This window comes from Centrocercus urophasianus, unplaced genomic scaffold, assembly GCF_019232065.1.
Source record: "Centrocercus urophasianus isolate 14NV4802_14NV808 unplaced genomic scaffold, USGS_Curo_1.0 seq_23, whole genome shotgun sequence".
Taxonomy (NCBI): Eukaryota; Metazoa; Chordata; class Aves; order Galliformes; family Phasianidae; genus Centrocercus; species Centrocercus urophasianus.
Genome location: NW_024884789.1, coordinates 14,428,749 through 14,452,634, shown reverse-complemented (window position 1 = coordinate 14,452,634; position 23,886 = coordinate 14,428,749). Strand labels below are relative to the sequence as shown.

The window sequence follows — 23,886 nt, the reverse complement described above, 5'->3', positions numbered from 1 at the left end:
AGTGGGAGCTTTTTGTTGGTGAGTCAGTGGCCCTTACGCAACTTGGATAAGCATCATGGTGTGTGGGAAGGAGAGAATGGCACCAGGGAGCCCAAAGCGCAGCAGCAGAGAAGGAAGAGGCACCTGGCCTTTTAAGGCTACTGAATTTTAGTGTAATACTTGAGTCAGTACAAACTAGTTCTGCTAGGATTTTTGTTCTCTGCTTTCAGCTGCGTTTCAGCTTTTTCACAAGCCGTCAAATATCTGCATAGGTGGTAGTATTTAATTAAAAGCTGTAATCGTGTCGTTTAAAGGAATGCTAACCTTCACTAGTCTCTCCCTGATGCAGGTACCCTTTCTGTCACTACGGTTGGCTCTAGCTGCTGGATTGCAAAATTGTTAATGTAGGATCAAGTTAAACAAAAGTAGATAGGAAGCCCCTATGTTTTTGCTATGCATTTCACTTAGTCAGATTTAAGTCATTTGTTAGTGACTAGCAGTACTTGCCATGACTTTCCTGTGAGCTTGCATTGGTTAAATGCAAATAACATATGCAGGATGCTAAACTATGGAGATTTTCTTGCGTACTTCAGGTAGAAGTCGAGAATGTTGCTGTTTTTTCTTCCTTTCTTTCTAAGCTGAGTCTCTGCAACTTCTCGACAACCTCTGCCAGTGCTCAGTAACCCGTTGTCAGAAAAACATTTCCTGATGTTAAGATATTACTTCCTGTGTTTCAGTTTGTGCTCCTTGCCTCTTGGCACTGGGCACCACTGAAAAAGCCTGACTCAATCTTTTCAGCTCCTTCTTCAGGTATTTATGGATGTTAAGTGGGCTCAGAGAAAGCCTTATCTTCTCTAAGCTAAACTGTCTCAGATTTATTCCGAGGTGAGTTTTTCCTTCAATCCCACTGCTCAGACATGCACATGAATAATTAACAAGGACTACGATACAGGCACTTGAGGCAGTAGTAACGCTATGGCCTGTCCTGTAGCTTGACAGAAGCTGTGACTTTGTTATTGCACTTAGAATTGCACTTTCTTTTTGTGATTTGCGGTAAATTTGAAATTGGTCTGTAAACACGTTGAATTTCAAATCAAGATAGCATTAAAAAAAATAATAATCAGGAAATGACATTCCTGACCTTTTAAGTGAGTTCATTTTTGTGTGTGTGATCTCTATGCTCTTTGTTTCATGCACTAGAGTAGATAAATGATTTGAAAAATATCTCTACAGACATGTTCTTTGTTCTGGATTGTGTGCACCTCTTGTTTCTCTACCTATCCACAAAGCAGATATGTGAAGATAAGGGATAAAATCCATTGTTTATTCAGTTCAGATTTTAGCTATTTTATTTTCAAATCTGAATGTACATAGTTGATAAACTGGAGAGTTTAAGATTTGTAGTTTTCTAGCATGGGCCTGGAAGTCTCTGCTATGCATGACAAAGAAGTAGGTGTTGGCATAGGATTTTAATCCTCTTGTAATTAAAAAGAGAATTCTCCATTGTGAACAGTTTTCTCTAGCTTCTGACCAGTCAAGCAGTTTTCTGTGACTTCTGACTGTTCCTGCTGTCACTGTAGGTGCTCAAAGCAAGCAGCAATATACATAATAGAGATATTTATCAAATCTTTAAGTTGGAGCTCCATACAAAGAGGCAAACTGCTGCCTTAAAGTGATACATGCAACGGAGAACTTCAATGGAAGTATATTGAAAATCTGAGCTTTAACAGTAATATATATATGTATATACACACACACACACACATATGTTACTGATATTGGGATAGTGTAATCTGGTATGAAAACATACGGTACTTGTTAGGCTGTAACAATGTCAAGATATTGCTACGCTGAAAACTTAATGAATCATTAAGGAGAGATGTTCATATCTTGGTTGTGATATAAATAAGACAGATTTAATTTGGGCATCATTAATTACCTTTAAGAACTTAGTGGAAGTGCCTGGTGTTCTTTTCTTAAAGACTTTGTTGTGATCTCTTCAGTTTAAATCTAGTGTAATTTGATTTTCTTATGTATATCATTTTGTGTGTACTCATTTAATAACTGAATATAGAATTGAATACTGAGGTCAGATTTATTGCTTGTTATGGCAATTGCAACTTTATAAATCTGTAGTTCACAGAGACAACTATGGTTTTTTATGACCTGTGTATTGAAGAACAAGTTTTTATGTCTACTTGCCTGATGCATGAATTCCACAGGGTTACCATCAGGCTAATATATTTCCTTTCCCAGCCCATCTTACCATCTAGTGGATGTGTGGTGGGATAGTTTTAGCAGGAGGCAAAGGAATCAAGGGAGTTGCTTTGTTTTTTTGTGTTTTTTTTTTTTCTTCATGCAATCCCTTGTTAGTTTTTTTTTCTTCCTGTTTTTGCTATCTAGAGGGAGTTTTTTTCTGGCTATTTTTGAACTGCAGTGTAACCAGCACTTTTTAATGGCACTTGAAATGAACAAGCACTTTCATGGGCAATGATTCTTTGACTAGCTTTTTCCTATGTGCTGTTACTAGAAGTATTAACTTAGAAAAATTCTTTCTTTGAAATAATGCTGCAGATTGTAATGCCAGGGTCAGGATGTGTAGTGGGGATAATATAAATGGATGCAAAACAGTTCTTTATAATGTTACTTTTGGAGTCAGTAAAACATGCTCTGTGTTTTCTCTTTGTTCTCACAGGCACATAATACTCCAGAGCTTCAAAATCAGAAGTAAATTCATCTGGACAGTTGCCACCTGCCTTCCTAAGTAGGTAAGCATACTAAAAACAGGAAAAGGGGCCTGACTACTTTCTTTGAGTAGCTGTAAACATCCCTCCCACCCCTTAAATTAGCATTTGTCATTTAGTTGTTTTGAAATGATGAACATAAGGGCCTTGCAAAGAAAGCAAGAATTACACTTGTTTTCTAATTTGCAGTAATTAGAATCATAGAATCACCTAGGTTCAAAATAATAAAATCCAACTATAAACCTGACCTACCAAGTCCCGTCACTAAGCTACATCCCTTAGTGCCACGTCTACACATCTCTTGAATGCCTCCTAGGGTGGAGATTCTACCAGGTCTGTGCGCAGCCTCTTCCAGTGCTTGGCCCTCATCCCATTGGGGGTGTAAATGTCCAATGTAAAACGTCCCTAGTGCAGCTTGAAACTTGTTTCCTTGAGCCCTATTGCTTGTCATCTGAGAAAAGAGAGACAGACACCCCTGTTGCAACATCCTTTCAGGTTATTATAGAGAGTGATGAGGCTTCCCCTCAGCCTCCTCCTCTTCAGACTAAACAACCTCAGTTTCCTTGGCTGCTTCTCATATGTTTTGTTTTCTAGTCCCCTCACCAGCTTTATTGCTTTTCACTGAACAAGTTTCAGGAACTCTGGGTCTTTCTTGTGGTGAAGGGTCCAAAAGTGAGCATAGTAGTTGAGGTGTCTTCTCTCTAGTGCCTATTGCAGGGGGACAGTTGCTTCCTTAGTTCTACTAACCATCTTATTCGAGTTGCAGAGCAGGATGCTGTTGGTCTTTCTCGGCTCAGTGCTGGCTCATGTGCAACTGTCAGCCAGCATGCACAGGTTGTTTTCTGCTGGTAGGCTTTCCATCCACTCTTCCTCAAGCCTGTCAGGCTGTGTGGGGTTGAGTGTCATGGAACTGGGCTTGGCTCATGTGACTAGACAGACCAGGTTACACTGCAAAGCTTCCCAACTTCGAGTAGATTGAGAGCCCTGCCTAAATTCATGTTGTCTCTGTAAGAACCGAGGGTGCATTTGATCTCCTTATCAATATAATTGATAAAAATGTGAGACAAAAATGACCGTGCTGCTGAGACCTGAGGAATGCCACTGATGACTGGCAACCACCTGGAATGAGCTCTGTTCATTTTGACTCTGAGCTCTGCCTTCCATTCAGTTCTTCACCCAATTAAGTGTAGCCAACCAAAGAAACCTAAAATTATTAACAACTAACAGTGTGCCTATTGCTTGTAGCAGCACAGAGCCATTGGACAATGTATTGTTATTCATAAAATTAATATTTATCTGTTCTTCGTAAAGCTTGAATACTAAGTAAGTTCCTGAAACCAGGCATATTATTGCAACGTTAAACTGCTGCAGCAGTTGACCTGTCACTGCAGAAGCTCTGTTTGGGGCACTCTTTTTTGCTTTTATATTTTTTAGCAGTTCCTTCTGTAGTGATAGAAGGGTACAATTCATTGTGAGGCTATAATGGAAGACCTCCATAGCAGTAACCTTGATGAGGACAGTGAAGTGAACCGTATGTTTGCTAAGTACATGTTATTTCACTGATTATCAGCAGCTGTAAATTGCCGTTTGCTTGCTGACTTCTTTCTGCTTTCTCCAGGAGGAAAGAGGGATTATCGGTGCCTGCCTCATTTGCTTCACCAAAATGAGATAGGGCATGCAGGAGAGAAGGGATAGTTTTGCAAGTGGAAGCTACAATGGTGAGTTGGACTTTGTCCTTACTTCCGCTGCAGAATTTCTCAGTAATACTGAATACGTTGTTTAAACCAAACTTTATGCAAATATTTCTACTGCTTTCTAAGTGTGTTACAAATAACATTTCCTTGGCAACAGTACTGGCTTGAAAAGCTTTTTCCGACTGCTTCTTCCTCCCTTGACATTTTTGGTCCACAGTACTACTGGAGGCAACAGTCAATAAACTAAATCAGCAAAATAAATAAATGGAGTTAAAAATAGTTCTTTTCTTCCATGGATACACAGAAAAGAATGTGAAACTATGATATGTATTTTTTGATTTCACACCAGTGTCTTTTTTTTTTAACATTATGCTGAAAATTGAGCATGTGGTTAACATGATTTTTAAGTTTTGAGATGCTAAATTCCCTCTAAAATTGTGATAATTGTGCAGGGACTGAAAATCAGCAGGTACTTTTTATAGCTAATTTGGCTTCCTCAGCTCCACCTTTAAAATAATAGCAGTTGCACACCTCACAGGCACTTTAAAAAAAAAAAGCATTAATGAGCTTAGTAAAGAGGTATGTGTACTCTACATAGATGAGCATCGAAGGAGGAAAAAAATCTCCATTCAAGTGGTTCAAAAGGTTACAGTAAGTCAAATTCCTGGAACATTTTAATTTGGTTAAATATTTTTGAATGAAGGATAGAGATACCTATCCTTGATGAATTCTGATATGATGAATTCTATTATTTTAAATGGCTATAATGTTTTAATTATGAAAGTTATTCTAATTTCTGAAAGGAAAATATTTAAGTAAACAACTGTAGTGTTACTAGAGATACTTCTATATTGTAGAACAGATTGCTGTGAAAACTTGGATTTTTTTATCACTTTGCAAGTCAATCTGTAACTCATGTGAAGTGGAATAAACACAGTTGCTCAGATACTTTGCAAAAAATGATGCATACATTCGTATTAAAAAAAGAAAAAGTTGGGAGACTCTATTTTGGTGGTAGAGGAGACCATGACACTGAACACTGTCTTCAACATATTAGGCACATTGAAAGCTCTGAGTATCCTTGACCAATTCAGCTTTTCTTTCTGTCCTGAGGTATAACAGCTGAACAGAGAGGTTGTGCATTCTAGTGTTGGTGTTGTGCTCTCTTTTGTATGTTTACATATACAGCCTGGTTTTTTTCTGCAGCATTTCTCAGTCAATGAACAGTCATTGCAGAGAGCTGGATTTCTACATCTAACAGTTCTGAATTGAGCTCAGTATACAGTATTGAGTACATTCCTTACTGGTTGTAGCTATGAATATATTATCTCGTGGCATAATTATCTTCAGTATTTTTGGGGAATTGAATAGGAAGATAACTATAAACCTGAGTAACAGTTCCATGCTGAAGACCATACTTCCTATGCACTCCGGTTTTGAGTAATAACCTTTTAATGCACTCGAAACAGAGTGATGACCACTGTTTCCTTGTATATTGGAATTCTTATTAAACACACCTAAAGGGACTGGAGTGTGTGGAATGAAGTCAGGCAAATTTAGAGTTCAAAGATCTTTCATATTTTCAGGTCTGAGTGGTGTTCAGATCCTGTTTTTCATCTCTGACTATCAAATGTCTCCTCTTGAATGCAAGTCCTTCAAGTGTGTCCCCCTTCAGAAGTGGGACTTGATGTGCCAAACTATGTGAAGATTCATAAGCTGTTGCTGAGCTCAGCATTTCTCTCAACAACTGACAAACACTTTTCTTTCAGAACTCCACCCATCTCTGGGAGCTCAGTTTTTTCTATTCAAAATTGTTGAGGGTTAAGAATTGTATGAGTAAAACCTTTTCAGATTCTTGCTGAGAATTTCATAGGTATCCAGTTCAGTCAAGGGGGGAAAAGCTGTGTCCAAGTGTTGGAATCTTCCCTCTGGAACCTTAACCACCTCCAGAGTTCTTGTGGCTTTGGGCCATTGCATTCACCATCCACAAGTCTTTCTCAACAGGTATCAGACTAATTTTATTTGTCTTTACCAGATCACCAACACTGAATGGATTGCGTTGCTCTGCTCAAACAAAGTTAAGCCACTTTATTGGCTTCTTTAATCTTTTAAAATTAATCACTTAGGGCAGGGACTCCAGCCGATTCCCAAACTTTACCCGTGATAGTGATCAGAGACCAGCAGTGCCTGTGTAAAATGAGTCAGTCTCTTCTGACTACTTTGGTACTCAGCCTCTGCAAACAATAGAAAATTCTGATAACTCTTAGTTAGTGTTACACATCTACCCCAGCTGTCTGCCATCTCATGAGGGGCTGGTGATGCTGTAACAAAGTACCATCTTTAAGTTGTAAGGAAATGGCATTCCTTTGGGCTTAAGGAATGTCCCAGAACTTTCTGGTAATGATTAAGTGGCTGTCAGAAAACAAATCTAATTTGTATTTTTTTCATGCAGTTTATGTAGCTTGTATTCAGAATGAATAGACAAATGTTACTCCATTTTATGTAAGTGTTCTCTTGGGTCCTATGTTGTGGTAGAATGTTTAGGGAATTATTTCTATATATTACAGAGAAATGCTATTTAGTTTCTCAGGTAGCCAAACATGTTACCTGTCACTGCAGGCAGCTTAGTCTTGAATTCATCATTTAGCAGTTACTATTAATTCTAGGCAAATTTATGACTATGTACCATTTGGTTGTAGTTCATTTGAATGTCAGTATTGAATTTATCATAGGAGTCTTCATTAAGATGTAGTTAATAAAGACTATGAACTGTGTGAGGATACTCAATTTTCTTTACCTGATGTTCTTAGAAGTGTGTTTTAATTATAGGCTATGTGTTATTATTTTGATATTTAAGTGCTGGTTGGATTGGTGGTGTTTGGAAGCTATTTTTTTACATGATAAATGTTGTCATATGAGGTATGTATTGTCAGTGAGTGCAAACACATAGCCTTGCTTTTCCAAATGTTGAAAACAAGCAGTTCTTGCTCTTTACTTCTGGTATATACCTTTTATTAGTGTAAGCTTGACTTGTTTACTTAGTCCATATGAAATCAGAACACTTCTACTGGTTAGTAGAAGTACAGTAGAATATTTTTAGGTGTTATTCCATAGGAAAAAGAAATCAGTAAAATCAGACAGAAATTATGTCTACCTGATCTCTCAGTTTTATTGGTGCATATAGGAGCTGAGAATGGATGGATGGAGAGGCTGGTACTATTTATATAACTAGAAGGAACCAGTTGATACACGGATGGAGGAGGTAGGGAGTAACTTATTTCCCTAGTAAATCATCACCTCTCATATTTCTTGAGTTACCTCCATAGCCTGCAAGCAGGAAAGGCTGATGCTATTCATTTCACAGAATCACAGAATCACCCGGGTTGGAAGGGACCTCAAGGATCATGTAGTTCCAACCCCCCTGCCTAGCAGGGCCACCAAACACACACATTCAGATCAGGTTGCCCAGGACCCCGTCCAACCTGGCCTTGAACACGTCCAAGGACGGGGCATCCACAGCCTCCCTGGGCAGCCCGTTCCAGGGCCTAACCACTCTCCTTGTAAAGAACTTCCCCCTAACATCCAACCTAAATCTTCCCTCCTTCAACTTGGATCCATTTCCCCTAGTCCTGCTGTTGTCAGCCCTTTTGAAGAGTTTACTCCCCTCGTGGGTGTAGGTTCCCTTCAGGTATTGATAGGCTGCAATGAGGTCACCCCGCAGCCTTCTCTTCTCCAGGCTGAACAAGCCCAACTCCCTCAGCCTGTCCTCGTAGGGGAGGTGCTCCAGCCCCCTGATCATCTTAGTCGCCCTCCTCTGGACCCTCTGGACATTTCATGTGGACATTAGAAATCTTCAGAAGCTTCATTCAGAGTGAGTTAAATCCTTGTGAGTTACAAAAGTAAGTTTCAGTGTAAATTAGGCCTGTATGATTAAAAAAACAAATCTCCTTTTGGAAAAAAAAAAAAAATCTCCTTTTGGAACAGTTAATTCTTTACAGTGGACTGGAGGGTCTCTGTGCTCTTAGACTGAAGGAACTTACGGCAAGTAGTAGCTTTCAAGACTGAAAAGGCTCAAACACACTAATTAAGTTTCAGACATCTTTTTTATGGTCATGTTTTGCTAACTTGGAACTGGGTCAACATCCTTTGTAAAATGTGTGCTGCAAATAATTCAGTTCCATATATATGGTATCGTTGGAGGCTGGGAGATATGATTGTTCCATTTTTGTTCTCAAGTTATTTACTGCTTCTGTTTCATAAAAAGGAATTGCACAATGGTGTGGTGTAATAAACTGAGAAGTGTCTTATTTCTTTTATTAAACAAACCAGGATTAAAAGGGTGTTTTATTGAAATATCTTGGTTGAAAAGACACTGGAGAACATTTTATCACAATGCACAATTTTCCAGTGATTGTTGTTAACAGAGGCACAATTAAATAATTTCAATCAAATTTTGCATCTGCTGGAATTGCTTCATACTCTGGTAGAACAAGGCAATTTATTAAATACACTTCTGGTTCTTGTAATGATTAAAATGTCGCTTAGGAGAGAGATCCAAGAGAAAGCCAGTTGTCATTACTCTGTATCTCTTAGTAGGTGAAGCTACAGACCTGGTTATGTAGAACTGCTTTACTGTAGAACCATAGAACGTTGAGGGACACTTGAGTGCCATCTGACTTATCGACCACACTTCCTATGAAACAGGAATGCTCTGAAGTTACTAATGGTAGGAAGCATCTAAGAAGGCAGGAAGACGGTAAAAATAACAAAGATGTCTGTCCAGTTACTTTATCAGTTACATTGTCTTTTATACTGTAGGAAAGAAAAGTAGAGGGGAATGCTCTAAATGAAGTAGAGGAAAGTCTTACAAGAAATAAATAAGTGCAAGGCGCAAAACATTTCAGTATTGATGCAGATTAATTTCATTTGAAAACAGGAGCCAAGCAGAGCTATATGCAAAACAGCTTTATTTTAATTGATTACATTGGGGTTTGGTGAACTGTGTTATGGTGAAAACTGAGATTGACCCATACCTGTTCATTTCCAGGGCATGCTCTTGCACTAGTGAGACAGAATCTCTGATTTTAATAATTGAAGTTAATCTTGATAAATAAATGTAACAGATGGCTTCTTCAAAGGACAAAACGTGATGAAATACTTAAAGCTGCGCAATAAAACAAGGAAACAGATGATCTCCTTGTTCTGCTTTATAAGAGTGCTAAAATTTGTATATCTAGTACTTGTTGGTACAGATGTTTAAATACTATGCTGTAGTTTCTGTTATGTCTCTGAATTCATCCAACATGTTATAAAATTGTTTGCAATTTAAAACAATACGTAGGACAGTGCATTTGTGCGATGGGACTTTTAACCATCCTTCTGTAGAACCTAGACTCTCAAAATAGCTAATGGAAACTCCAGAGAACAACTTGAGCACCTTGTCTACTTTCGTCTTGGGAGAACTTCTCTATTTGCATATTGACTTGTGTGGCTACAGACTGGAGGATCTGAGTGCTGTTTTTTTCCATCACTTGATAACAAAAAAAGACTGATTAAAGGGGGGGTAGACTTTCAACTCTGTCCATGGGATCTACAAATCAGGGTTTTGCTTAGCTGGAAATGAAGTTTTGAAATCAGACATTAGGCAATGTCATGTTAGCAAGCTCATAGACGTGCAGCATTCAAGTGATGTCAAGTGTCACAAAAGGAGGAAAGCATTTTCAACCTGCTTTTCTGACAGATGAGACTTACGCCCAACCATCCGTGTGTCACTGTTTCCTATTCCCCTGAAACCATTACAGAATTTGGTAAATAGAACTGTGAAAGTTAATGAAAGTCATACAGAATTCATACAAATCTCATGCTAGTGGATAAGGGAGACAAACTAGAACCTCACTGGTTTTTAGACTGTTTGAAAGTAGCTGTCTGGACAGTAATGCATACATGGTTCTGGGTTACCTCTGCAGTGTGCTAGTGGCTGCTGAAATTTAGCATATAAAGGAGAGAATTAAAAAAAATAAAAATAAAAAATAGGGGTAGAACACCACCAAAGCAGGATTCCTTCTTTCTGTTGTACATGGAATAATTTCCTGCAAAGCTGATGGAGTTTTCCAGGTAAGTCTGCTCCATGTTGAGTTGATTTATTGATTCTGTGAATTCAGAGATGTTAATTGTCCCTCAAAGCATGCTGCTGTGTGAATGTTATTGGCTGGAAGCAGATAGATGGGTCCAGACAAAACAGAACAGGTCGGTACCCGCAGTGTTAAGAACTAGCTGCTGTTTCTGAAAAACGTTAGAGCTTGTTTGTAAATCTTGAAGGTCACAAGACTGTGTGCTACTTACTGCTTATCACATTTGTGCCTGTAGGTGCAGCTTCTGATATGCTTGTATAATGAACTTTAGCTTTCACGATCAAATTTTTTTCTTTAGGTGCTAGTGTTCTTTTGAAAGAATACTGGAGGTTATTTTGTCACAGAAACAGTGCAGCAAAATGCAAATGGTGCTTGAAATGGGGTGTTTCTCCTCACTGTTCATTTTCAGAATAAATAATGTATGTTATGCTGTTTGATATTGTAGTCAGCTTAGTCATGACCAGGAGAAAGATGCTGAGCCTAGGAGTGAGAGCGAAAGAGCCATAAAAACTAAAAACTGAATTTTTTCTTTGCTTCTTCTCTTATGGTGAGGAAGAGTTTAAAATAAACCATTGCTATATTTTGTTCAGCCTATTAGAAATACAGAGGAGAAGTGGCTGCAGATCCTTTCTGCTCTTCCTTACTCCATTAGCAGTGCATCCTCTGCATCCTCAGTGTTTTGCCAAGGTGAGATGAAAGCGTATTGACCTGTTAGCTATCCTTTCGTTGTGTTACTTTAGTACTTCTTTTCCATGCTAGGACAAAGTGATATATTCTACTAGTTCAAGTCCTTTCCTCAGCCAGATTTCTTGAGTCTCAAGTCCATTTCTTGTCCGTAACTTTTGAATTCCATGTGGAAAAAGAGGCTTTTGCTGAAGACTCGGTTTGAAAATCTGCATGTGTTCGTCTTCAGTAGTTAGTGGATGGATGCCTTCATGGAAAAGAGAGAGAACAATATGATGAGATGATTATGTTCTAAAGTCTTGATTGGATTGGAACAGGGCTGATAGTTCAGAAAGACTTTCATGGTGAACCTTCAGTAGTGACACCTGCTGGGGTGACATCCTAACAGGCTCTGACATTGACAAGGTAAATTGCTATGTGGAAGTTTCCTAATCATCTGTCAGTAGTGGTGGCAAGTATAATAGAAATTCTCAGGATGCCTTTTTGTTGGGGAGCACCCTGCTCAGGGCTTTCAGTTTTGTCACTTGAACTATAGAGAAAATGCAGAGCCAGATTTTCAGGTCCCCTGCTGGTGGTTGTTTACATAATTTTGCACCTTTTGGCTATGGCTTAACTCCAGGAGACTAGCAGTCTGATTTAATCAAACACGCCCGTCTATATGCAGACTCTATGGTCACATAAGCTGTTTTAAAAAAAAAGTGCAGATCAGATTCAGGGTTGTCTGAAGCTGCTGAAGAAGTAGCAGTTCAGTCTCTTTTTGATGAAATCTATTTGTGAAAGTGTTATTTTTAGTTCTTTTTAGTTGAAGATCTTTAAAGATTATTGCCATTAACGTTGATGTTGCGTATCAGAAAATATTATCTGCTGTGCAGTTTGAGTAGCGTTTATGTTGCAAATAACCACATACATCTCTGGTACTTCAAGCACAGATAGGATGTGCATGGCATGATCTCAGTTCAGATCCAAGTTTAAGCATTTGACTAGTTCATGGTGATAATGTTCTCATTTTAGTGACACCCCTACTTTTCCCTTGATGTTAGTGGTTGGAAAAAAATATATTTTCAAGGAGATAAAATTCGGCTTATTTTTAAGTCTTATGGCCAATAGATGCTTTGCTTTTCTGTGTCTGTTGACTGCAGCTTCCAGCAATTAGATCATTCTGTCTGTTGTGAAAAGGAGAATACTTCCAGTTAATTGAGTGGTCCAGTGGAAAATCAGGAGGGTTTTTTTTGTTTCTTCCAAAATGTTTGTAAATAAGAGAAAATCTGACTTAGATGAGGAGATAGTGCACATGTGCACTGGTAAAACTGACCGACCAATTGAGTGGAAAGTTTGTTGACACTAACTGTAAAAACATGTTTTCAAATAGGTTTTTGTAAACCTGAGTAGTGGAATGAGTTATTCTGTTTCTCCACTTCTCGTGCTATGATCGGTCACCCATTTAACCACCATTTTGAGGAGTTTAATTAGTTGTCTATTTTTAAAGATGACAGTAGAGTAAGATTTCCAGCAAAATTGTTTTCTCTCCTGGGAGATCCATAGTCTTGCCAAACACTACTGATAGATTGCTGTGGGACCAGTTGCTCTCATGAGATAATTTTCTCTTTCTGGCCCCTTCTCAGCTGTTTCTATTTCATATGATGCACAAATATAGTTTTAAATCATCTTTCAAATCGTCTCCATTCCATCTTTGCGTCTTTTTGTTTTGAATCAAGAGTCAGAAGATTCCTTCTTTCTTCCTTGCTTTTCTGTCTAATAAGCAGGAAAAAGAATTTTCTGCCTTGATACTTGAGAGAATTTCTTTATGTCTTTATGTCTTTAACAATGTATAAATGTGAGACAGGGAATATCACTTTGGGTAAGTGAATACTTAAGTCTTTTATTTTGAGGGTTTATTATTGAGGGAAAAAAGGCAAAAATACAGTTGTTATTGAAATTTGTGTTTAAGATGAGTTTTAAAATGTAGATGTAAATAGTTCCTTCTTCAGTGAATTGAGCTGGTGGAAGATGCTTATGTGCTAAAGCTTGCAGTAAACTATGCAAAATGTGTCATAATTCCTTAGAGTTCTGTTGTCATCAGATTTGATGACTAAAGCTCGAAGCGGACTCAAATTCTTCTGTATTTTCTCTTCCTCTTTACTGTCTTACGGTCTGTGATGAGCAGTTTGTTTCAGGAGAGACTATAGAAGTCTAGGCACTGTTCACCTGTGTGAGCTTGGTTTACATGTAAAGAAACAGGCGCCATTATAATTTTCTTAAGCTGGTGCCTGTAGAAATTGATATTCAGTGTGCTGAACAGGTTTTTGTCTCAATGCCTTCAGGCTTACTTTGCAATTAATGGGAACTTCCATATTTTTCTCTGGCTTTCTAAATTTCCTGTTTCACTTACTTAACTCCAACTGTGTCCTGCTTTTCATAGCACATAATGATGGATGGTGACGACAGTGGCTGTTAGAACTAGCAGTCTACTTCTCAGAGGCACTGAATATCCACTCATCCCATTGAAGTTGGTTAGAAATGTTCAGCAGCACTCAAAATCAGGCTGCACTGTTTTACCATCAGATTTTGGGTATCTGTTAATTACCGATGCTTTTTCTTTTTATTGCGTCCAGTTCCTCTGCATGTTTCCTTGTGACGCTTTCCTTGATGAATCAGCTTCCAGTTTTCCTTGTTGAACCTGAATGTCCTGCTTATTATTATTACTTCCAAGATTGTCTGAATTACAGTAAAAGAATTAAAAACTTTTATGACTTCAGAGGTGGTTGCATCTTAGTTGTAGGGAGAGAAAACTTAATGCTAAGAAATTGATTTAATTAAATGAAAGAGGGACTTTTTGCTGCTTTAGAGTATTTTATGTATTTTTTAAGAGGTTGGAGAGCCACTCTTGATACTAGGTAACTTCAGAATAGGCTCTCTAACCATGTTACTAGATTTGAAATGAAGTGAAAATCTAGACTGAAAATAAAGTGAAAGTATACCTATACTATCACTAGAACTTTGCAAATGAATTATGGCGAGGAAGAAACAGATTGAAAGAAAACAGCACAGACTTGCAATAGTACAGTACTTCTTTTGCCTTTATTTTTAAGAAGAACTGCATGTTTTGTGTTATTACCTGGCAAAGAAATGAGTCATGACAAAGCCACAGTTTTACCTTTGACCTTCAATACATACATCTGATGATATACTGTTCTGTACTACTCACATGGGTGGAAAGGTGCTTTCCATCTCTACATGTGTATCTGATGAAGATTTTCCAGTTTTACTAATGGGTTCTTCAAAGATCATCAATTACTTATATAGTTCAAGTGAAGCACACGGAAAGTATTTGCTACATTAAATTATGCATCTTCAGGATGTGAAATGAATCATTCAAGCTTCCAAGTTTCAAATCTCTATATTTTCTCCTTTGTATTTCTAGTTGGTCTGAAAAATGTTGCAGATGACATTTTGAGCATCATTTTTTTAATAGGAAATAGAACTAGACCTTCTATTCTTCTTAATTAACTTCACTAAAATAAAAGCATTAACCAAAGAACTTCCTCTCAGAGAAACAATGATGGGAGTTGTGGGGTTGGGGAAGTTTGCCCTTTCAGTTTGGTTGCATAATATGTCTGTATGAGCTCCTTCCTGCTTACCTAGCTGCTGTATATGCTGAGCTGAATTCCATCACATTTCACGGGTGCCTGGCTAGGCTCCAGTGCAGTAACTTGATGTGCTCTCTGTTATGTGTATATGAGAACTTCCAAGATTGCTTTTTTTATACATGATCTCAACCTCAGAAGTTCCGTTCTTCCTTTCTTTTTAGGACACTGCAAGAGGGGAAATTTTCATACCACTGTCTGTCACTGAAGCTGGGGGGTGAACCACTCAGTGGAATTGGTATTTTTATGGGGAACATAGAAAAATCACCATTATATGCATTGCCTTCGTATAAGTAATGATGCAGAATTCAAAACAGACAACTGGGAAACAGCAGCTGAGTTATTTACCTCAAGGTCTGAAAATGCATGAGACTCCATTTTAAAAAACTGTACTGAGCTCTTAGTGTTGCTTGTGCACCGAGCATACAGTTGAGCATCAGAACCTTTTTCTAATGTCCATCTAGGAGAAAATAAGGAATGGTTGCATAGTTTTATCAGTAAGTACCCTATATAAGCTTACAAACATTTCATACTACAGCTGCTCAAGTAATCTTTTTAATGCAATTTATTGCGTTTACCAATTATCTGCATTGGTAGTAGTGCATCTATTAAGCTATTGCTGTCAAAGGCAAAGCTGTCTTTTGACAGTGATTGATGTAATTCAAATAGTGTGGAATAAAAGCAATGATTAATATCTTGTCTTTTTTTTTTTTTTTTTTTTTTTGCAGATTTCTCAGGGGACACAATTTTGCTTATTCATACCTTTTACTGTGGCAAAAATGGAGTATTTTCCTTACCAAAAACCAGCAGCATAACGCCTATCAGACACTTGCCTCAAGGAAATCTTATGAAAAGTCTGTTCACAGTAAGTGAAATGAAAAACTTGCTTAAAGGTAGCTTTAAACTGCTTTGTATCTATTTATGGCTCAAGAGCAAGCAGCCTTAACAGGAGAACTAATCTTGGCAGTCTAGCTTTTAGCAGCAGCTGTTTGCTCTTAAGTGAGAGTATTGGAGGAAATAACTTGTTGTGAAGCAGTTTGAGGTTGAGCTGCTTCCTGATTGTGGAGTACCATTGCATCATACCTGTGTATTCTGTTCCTCGTTCCCTACTCCTATTAAATATTTACTGCAGTGCTTAGCAAACTGGATGCATGAATAACACAACCTAGAAAATCATCTGTGTTGTAAATGAAGATGTAGCCTCACGTTGCTATGACAGTTATAGTATTCCCAATGTAGAAGCAGGAGACTAAATAACTCAAAACATAAGAAACAGCTAGTGATTATTCTGCTTTTCATTGTGCTACGTTTTGAGCTGCATGCTTTTCATGTAGGCTTAAGTGTTAACTTCTAATGCAATTCTATGTTAAAAACCAAACCAACCCTACATTGTATACCCAATAATAATTATTCAGTATCACACTTTTCTACTTACTGAGGTAAATTGTATGCATGCAGAGTAATTGTGAAGTATTTAATATATGGATGATAGAAGAAACTGTAAGGTTAGAGCTTTTGCCAGGGTACCTTCTTTATCTGAAGGCTGAAATTTGGAGGAATATGTTCAGAACAATATTTTCTTGCAGAAGCATAATGAACAATGTGTAAATGTAAGGGAAAAAACGAAGAAAAAATTCAAAATAAGAAGAAAATATAGTTTATTCTAATTGCTTGTGGTTTGTAGAGGTACACTGTAGTGGAAGAGACATGTTTCTTAATGAAATTGTGCATTTAATAAGAGGTCTCAGATTGTATTTTCAGTACAGTACAAGATACTGCATATGTATACTGCCTATGTATTTATTATTCTCCCATATAAAAGAATAATTGATACCTGAATTTGATTTAAAATGAAGCTTTGTTTTAGGGAAATTCCATTTTTATCAGTGGCACTACATTACCTTTCCGCTGCCTTCTGCCAGACAAAAACTAGCATGCTGTGAGAACTTGTGTGAATAAAATAAGGGAGATGCTGTAACTGTCTTATGTTCTGGCCCTTATCTGTTGTCCTGCCTGAATGCAAAGACATCATAACAATGAAACTACTATATGCTGGAAAAATTTTGATGGGGATGGATGTGGAAAGTTCTTCTCTCCCGCTTTTTGGCTCATTTCTGTTGTGGACCCTTCTTTCCATGAACTTCTCATTTATCTATGACACATTTCTCTCTGAGATCATGCATAGTGCCGTAGTATTATGAAATCCTTCTCAAGCTCCATGAAAAGACAGTTGTAAAAGTGTTCCTGCAGCACAGTGAGGTGGAACATTGCCTGAGTAGTGAATTTATCTCCTTGCTCTCATCTGGCACAGGGCAGCTGCTGTACTTGTGCAGCGCCAGGAAAGCACCTCTGAGAGCCCTTGCTGCGGAGACTGTAGTTGTTTCAGAAGATTTGAAGGGGATTCAGATATTTTAAGATATTGAGCGTCTTTAGCTTTCTGTGATGTTTCTGCAGCAGGAGTGTGCTGTAGCTTTTAAGCGCAGCCTTATCTTTTCAATCTTCCCTACATTCTTTTATCTTAGCCTGCAATATAAGGTTCTAGTCTCTAGTTTTTCAGTAAGTCTCCTCAAAAGGTAATTTAGCAGAGTCTTTTGTCAATACTTCTAGCTTCAAGGAATTCCAGTAAACAAGCAAGTAATAAATGTTTTAAATAACATTTCTGAAGTTGAACAGCCTTTCTCTTTGATAGTTCCCACAGGGACTTATTGTGCTGACTGATGACTTTTCAGCACGTCTTCCCTCATTCTCTGTTTTTCACTTCTGGGTCTAATGCATCAGGCCAGGACTCATCTGTACAAGATACCAAGGAGAATTGATGGAAGTCAACTGAATGCGGAAATTTAAAGGGGACGGCTTGGATCCCACCTAGTCGCTGTGTACACTCTTCCATTCATTATTAAAATGGCCTCCAGTGGATTTAGTTTAATTCACTTCAAAGGCAAGATGAGCTGAGCCAAATTAACACCGCATTTTTACTCCCAGATGAAAGTGTTTGCAAAGGAATTTAATAGACTTGGACAAATCTAGTTAAATTAATTTGGGCTGATTTTCCAGAGTTCTACTGTATAGACAGAACCTCATCAGTAATGTCTGATGGGAGTCTTTGTCTTTCTTCTTCACCTTTTGTTCCTGTGACTCTTTTTTATTCACGAGAAAGAAGGTGGTCTGTAACTAAATGTTGTCTTGTCATACTGCTTGTTTAACATTTCGTAAGCAATTTATAATTATCCCACTTCAGTGATGAGTGTAGTGCACATTACCTCCTGTTAAGGTAGCTATTGTCATTTTGGCTACTTCAGCTAATGCCTTTTAATTTGATATTGTAACTACAGGTGTTATCAGGATCTCATCCATCCAATATTAAAGCTTTTTTTTAATCAGACTTTGAAGAAGTGGGTGATTCATATTTCGTATTAGTTTTGACCATATGTCACCTTATAATGTCATTATGCATTGCCTGTTAATACAGTGATTTGCCATTCTGGTAGTAGAACACAGTAAGATGCAGCTAATCTGAATGAAGGTGTTTGTATGACTGGAAATATCAAATGATAAGAATACATAAATAATAATACAAATAATGTGCTACGTAATAAGTAATTTTTTGGATGCACACATGCATATGTATTCAATATACAAATGCATGTATACAGTGAAACAGGTATTGTTTTTCCTATTTCTGGCTACTGGGGAGGAGCTGAGTTGAATGGGATGAACATAAAATTGATAGTAAAAATATTTACAAGATAAGCTCTCTTTTAATTGTCCTTGAAAATTCTATTGTATAAAAACATAAATATCTAGTCAGAAGTATGATTATAAAGTGAGCTGTGAGTGCTGTTCAGAGAGGCTCAGTGTTTCATGTAAGCAGCGTTATGCGTTGTGTGGAAGAGCTGCTTTATGTCTAGTGGGCCAAATGTGAATTTCTGATGGAGTGGAGTAGGCTTCTGGTAGGTGGTGTCAGCAGCTTGCGTGTTTGGGCACTGTTGGAGAGGTTGGGTGAAAGCTTAGGGCATGTGTTGTGTAGAAACACTGAAATTGCTGCAGGGAGATCTGGGAGGTCTTGAGTGAAGGACAGCTGTGGAATATGTCTTTCTAAATGGCTTTGTTTATTGCTTAACGTGAGAGCTTTTGTTACTAAACAGAGCAAGCCTGTGTTTCAATGTGCACTGAGACTGTGTCGTTCTAGCTGGAGGCACTTGGTGTGGGAAAAACTGTCTTCTGATCTGGAAGAGGCTGCTGACAGAATTTCTGTCTGGTTGTTTATCTTTTTTCACAATCTTGAGCTGTCTTGACATATTTAGGTGAACATAAAGTGAAGCATATGTGAGATTTAAAAAAATAAAATTCCCCAGGTTTTCATGATCTTTGGCATTTCAAGTGAGATTCAGGTACCTGAATACAGACTTCGTAAGCATGATAGGTAGGAATGGATGATTTGGGCACCATGCTCATAGATGTGTGTATTGTCATTTTGATATCTCTGTATTGTCTGGGTTGCCCACACAGGACTAGCAAATATAATGCAGGATTTGGAGCAGCAAGTGTAATTACTGTATGATGCCTTTGGCTTTCGTCTGAACTTCGTGTTTATTTTTCTCCTTTCGCTTACTGGGTGATTATAAATAAAGTTAAGAAATGAGAATTACTGATCTGTACACCTCCCTTCACATAAGTACAGATGCTGTTGGATAACATTTCAGACAATTTTGCCTTTTAAATTTTGAGAATTGCAGTATGTTTCGCACAGCTGTCGTAAGTCAGGATGGAATTGTAGAAGACTTTACTTTCATCTAGCTTCTGCCTTGGAATTTCTCTGAATTTGAGCTCTTCCAATCAGTTATTTTCTTGTTGCATAGTGTATAACTAATGGTGGTAACTGTGCTGAAAAATAGCATTTTGTAGCTGAGAGTTTTCTGTATCAAATAGTGTTATTGTGCTCTTTGTACCTATTGTTGATTCTGTGGAAGTAAGTAGAAGGCGTTACTTTGAGAGCAGCCAACATCCATAAATAATGGTGATTGATCTATTGTAATCACTGTCAGAGCCTATTGGTTAGGTAATTCTGTCTGCAAATGAGACAAGGTTTGCAACAGTCTGAATGCTGGATTCTTACTGATGTACAGAAATCTCTTTGAAATCCCAGATCACAGCAAATATTTATTAAATATAATAATCAAAATGATTGCCTGTTCAAATTCAAAGGACCAAGAAAAGTAAGTTGTTCTTTCTACAAGCATTAAAATTAATTGTAAATATACAAATATATCAAGTAAAGAAATAACTAAAGGAAGTGTTATGAATTTTTGAAGAGCTTTCATGCAGAGGTATTTACCTTTTACTCTATTTAAACAAATATAGATCTTACAATGCCAAAATTTAAATCTTCTGGATTAAATAAACAAGAAACTTACAAAGGAGTAATCGCTCCAACGTGGGACTAACTCAAAAAAATTAACATTTTTAGGGATGCTTAGAGTTTAAATTAGTGTGATCACTTCAATAAGAGAATACCTTAATAGCTTCTGCTAACTCACAACAGTGTCCTGAATAGGAGACCAAAGAAAGTGCTGACTAATGGGGAGCTGAAGGAAAAAAAAATAATGATCCTGTCACAAGCTGTATTGCTTCTACGAGAAAAGGAATACCACTGTTTTTGAATAGTTGTGGTTACAGCCTGAGTAGCAATGAGCAGGTTAGTTGGGCCCCAGCTGTAGATTCTGGGTTGAAATTTGGACTGAATGCTAGCTGTGGAGGCCATGGCAGAATGAATATAATTTCTTTACCAAACTTTTTGTTTGCTGTGTATATAAAGATCAACCACACCTGCCCCCCACCCAACTCCATCAACCTTTGGTAGGGCACTGAGGACTTGGAAAATCTTTCAGAAATTTGAAGGCGGGTGATTCAAATCAGTAGCAGTTGGCCCAAAGCAGCAGAGACAGATAACCTCTGATTTGAGATAGGATTTCAGTATGTGCTTGAATAAAACACATGGTTCTGTGGTTGTTCTGTGTGTATTTTTTGGTGTGGATTTCTTTTTTTTTTTTTTTTTTTTTTTCCAACACAACTACAGTGATTTGTATAGATGTGGTTTAAATGAATGTCGCTGAATCTACATTTTCAGTTTACACCATATTGTTACAGTTCTGTAAAATATTGAAATTTGATCATTATATAATGTATCCCTAACTCTTTGGAAGCTCTATGTTTTTCTTCAGTGCTTGGTTTCTTCAACATTCCTATTAGAATTCAGTCTAACATTCTAGTAGTTATTCCTTGCCATGTAGAACATATTCATTCTTAATATCTTGCGAAAAATTAATAGCAATGTAGTTGACAGGAAATGAAACAAGGTATGTTCAGGAAAATAAATATGACTTGTTGAGTTCCTTTTAAAGAGTACTGTTTGTAGATACAGAGAGCAGCATTACCGTTATGTTGGCTGTTAACACCTTGACGTATTTGCAGTTACTGTGCTTGCTTCACGTTGTGGCAACGTGGTTTACAATTTTAGCTCTGTAGTCATGTACTAATTTTTATATAAATTATTACCATAATCATAGTAAAGGTGTTATGAATTCATCCAGCTAGTATGAATTTTTTTTTTTTAAGAACTGTATCTTGGATGCAGACCTGACTATATTTGTGCTGAAGAGTACATCGATACATTTATGTACATATATGACAGTGCATATATATGTATATATACATGTGTGTACACAGGTGAGCATGCAGAAATTCACATCCGTGGCTATTCAGGGGATGCAGAAACAAAGTATGATATAAATGTTAAGCTGCATACAAAAAGTTTATTGAAATAAGGTCATGGTGTATTAAACGATATTGAAATTCGCCCAAATAAAGGGTGGAGTGGAGTTTCATGTTTGGAGTGATGTTGTTCCTGTAGGCAAAGTACAGTATTTTTCTTACATGAACAGGGTGTTTTAATTGCTGTTTAAAAAAAAAGAAAAAAAAGAAAAAAAAAAAAAAAAAAAAAAAAAGTTAAAAATCCAGTGTCATTCCTTTCAGTTGCTCTTGGCAGAGCGTTTTTTATTTTTCAAACCAGTCCTGCATGTTGATATTTAAACCCTTTTTACCTGACTGACAAATACTCTTGACAGTTAACTATTCTTATATATATGTGCTATTCCTTCCAGGCGGTCTGAAGATCTGAGTTCCTATGTTAACTGTCTTAAGATGATATTCTGCTTCTAGACAAATCTCTAATGGATTGGATTAATTACAGTTTTTACTTAATAAGTTTATGTGGTATATGGATATCTGGCAGAATGTGACCTAATGAAAACTGGAACAACTTTAGGAATGTAATAACCACTTTTTTTCAGTAAGCCAAAAACTTTAAGTCTCTGAAAGTGTAAGTAAATACATTTTACATGCAGAAAAGAATGAAAACTTGCACTACCTCAATCCAAAGAATTTAGATGTTTCACTAATAACAATTAATTTATTTGATGCATTGGTTCATTTTAATGATGTTGTCAAGGTAGTAGAATTATTACATTCTACTATCAAGTATCTATCTACCTCAAATATGTCATGTCAGAAAAAAATACTTTCTAAGTCTGGAGCTCTGCACAAATAGGGTCCTTCTGCCATAACAACCATACAACAAACGTGTCTGCACCTTTTGTGTAGCCAGACCAGCTGAGAGGAGTGAGTAATGCTGATGGGTGTTTAGCCATGTGAGAGAGGACACGATGGGCTTCATGTTGTCAGTGAATGACTTTCCCCTGGCCTACTGGAGATTTGTTGGCATGTTGTTGGAGATGCTTGTTTTTTTCCTTTGAAGGTTTAGTTGCTGTTTGCCTTTCTAAAGGTTTGTCCATTTCAGAGCTGTTTCCTTTCACTTCCTTGCTTGTGTTTTGACAGAAAATTGTGTGATGCCTTAGGCTTGGGGTTTGTTTCAACGTACTTGCTTTCCACCAGTTTTGGGGAAAAAGTATTTTTATATTCTTTAGCCCTTTGATTTTGAAAAAGTAAAAGTTAAATTCAGGTGAAGGCTGTTTACATTTGAGAACAGCTGTTTTAAGAGAGAGGTACCAAAGGGGAAAAACAGGTCAGATATTGTTAATTTGCTGTTCACCCATTTCAACATTTAGACTCAACCAGTATTTCTTCTTTAAACCTTTTTAAAATGCTTCTTCTTACAATGTGCAACAATTATTCCCTTTCATCGCCTGTTGTATTTGTGCTGGATGAATATGAAATTATTTAGGGAAGAAATTTTGGTGAGTGAACCAAGAGGTATCATTTGTGCTTTGAGGGTCAAATAGTTTTTGTCTACATTCAGTACGATGTGCTGTTTGTATGTTGTGTGTGCGACACATTTGAAAGATTTAAAGTACATAGGTTGCTCTGAAAGTTATGCCTCCTATTTATTTTTAAAGAAACTACAGTAGATACAGAGAACACAATAACTATTTGATTGAGAAAACTCTACAGAACGCTATTTTTTCAGCATAGTTACCACCATTAGCTATGCACTTTGGCCAGTGGTGGACATAAGCCTTCATGCCACGCTTGTAAAAATCTGCACCAGTAAAGGTGACCTGCTGTCAGCACTGCAGAAATGCACTGCTCACCTTCTCAGTGTGCTTGCAACCACTGGTTGGGCTCCGTAAACATTCAGCGAGCATCAATGAATGTCAGTGGGTGCCATTTTTTAAACAGGAATTCATTTCCACCCCTATGGTTTATCTTCTCTTCCATGTCAGATGTCATTTTGTCAGACTGCCCTCTGCTGCCACCTGCCCCATGGCAACAGAATGTAGCAGAGTATTGGTAGCTGCCACACGAGCAGTATTCACCTCCCTGACATCATGGACCAACGTAATAGAACAGGAGGCGTTGTTTTCAGTGGGTGTAATATGGAAGAGTGTGTTGCATCTGCTTTGGGTGCATGTGATACATATGAGGGTGGGTTATGTTAAAGCAGGTGCCAGAAGTGGAGGTGATGATGATCTTAATGTGAGGAGAGCTTGCATTC

At 37.6% G+C, this 23,886-nt stretch overlaps 1 protein-coding gene across 10 annotated transcripts in view; it reads left to right on the top strand.

Moving 5' to 3' along the window:
• OTUD7A (OTU deubiquitinase 7A) overlaps nucleotides 1–23,886 on the top strand; it is a 140,293-nt gene that overhangs the window by 75,132 nt on the left and 41,275 nt on the right. For all 10 annotated transcript variants that reach the window (XM_042824029.1, XM_042824037.1, XM_042824033.1 and 7 more), the window contains 3 exons: nucleotides 2,675–2,747; nucleotides 4,342–4,441; nucleotides 15,605–15,741. The gene's annotated coding sequence lies outside the window, so the exon portion shown is untranslated. The remainder of the gene's footprint in view (nucleotides 1–2,674; nucleotides 2,748–4,341; nucleotides 4,442–15,604; nucleotides 15,742–23,886) is intronic.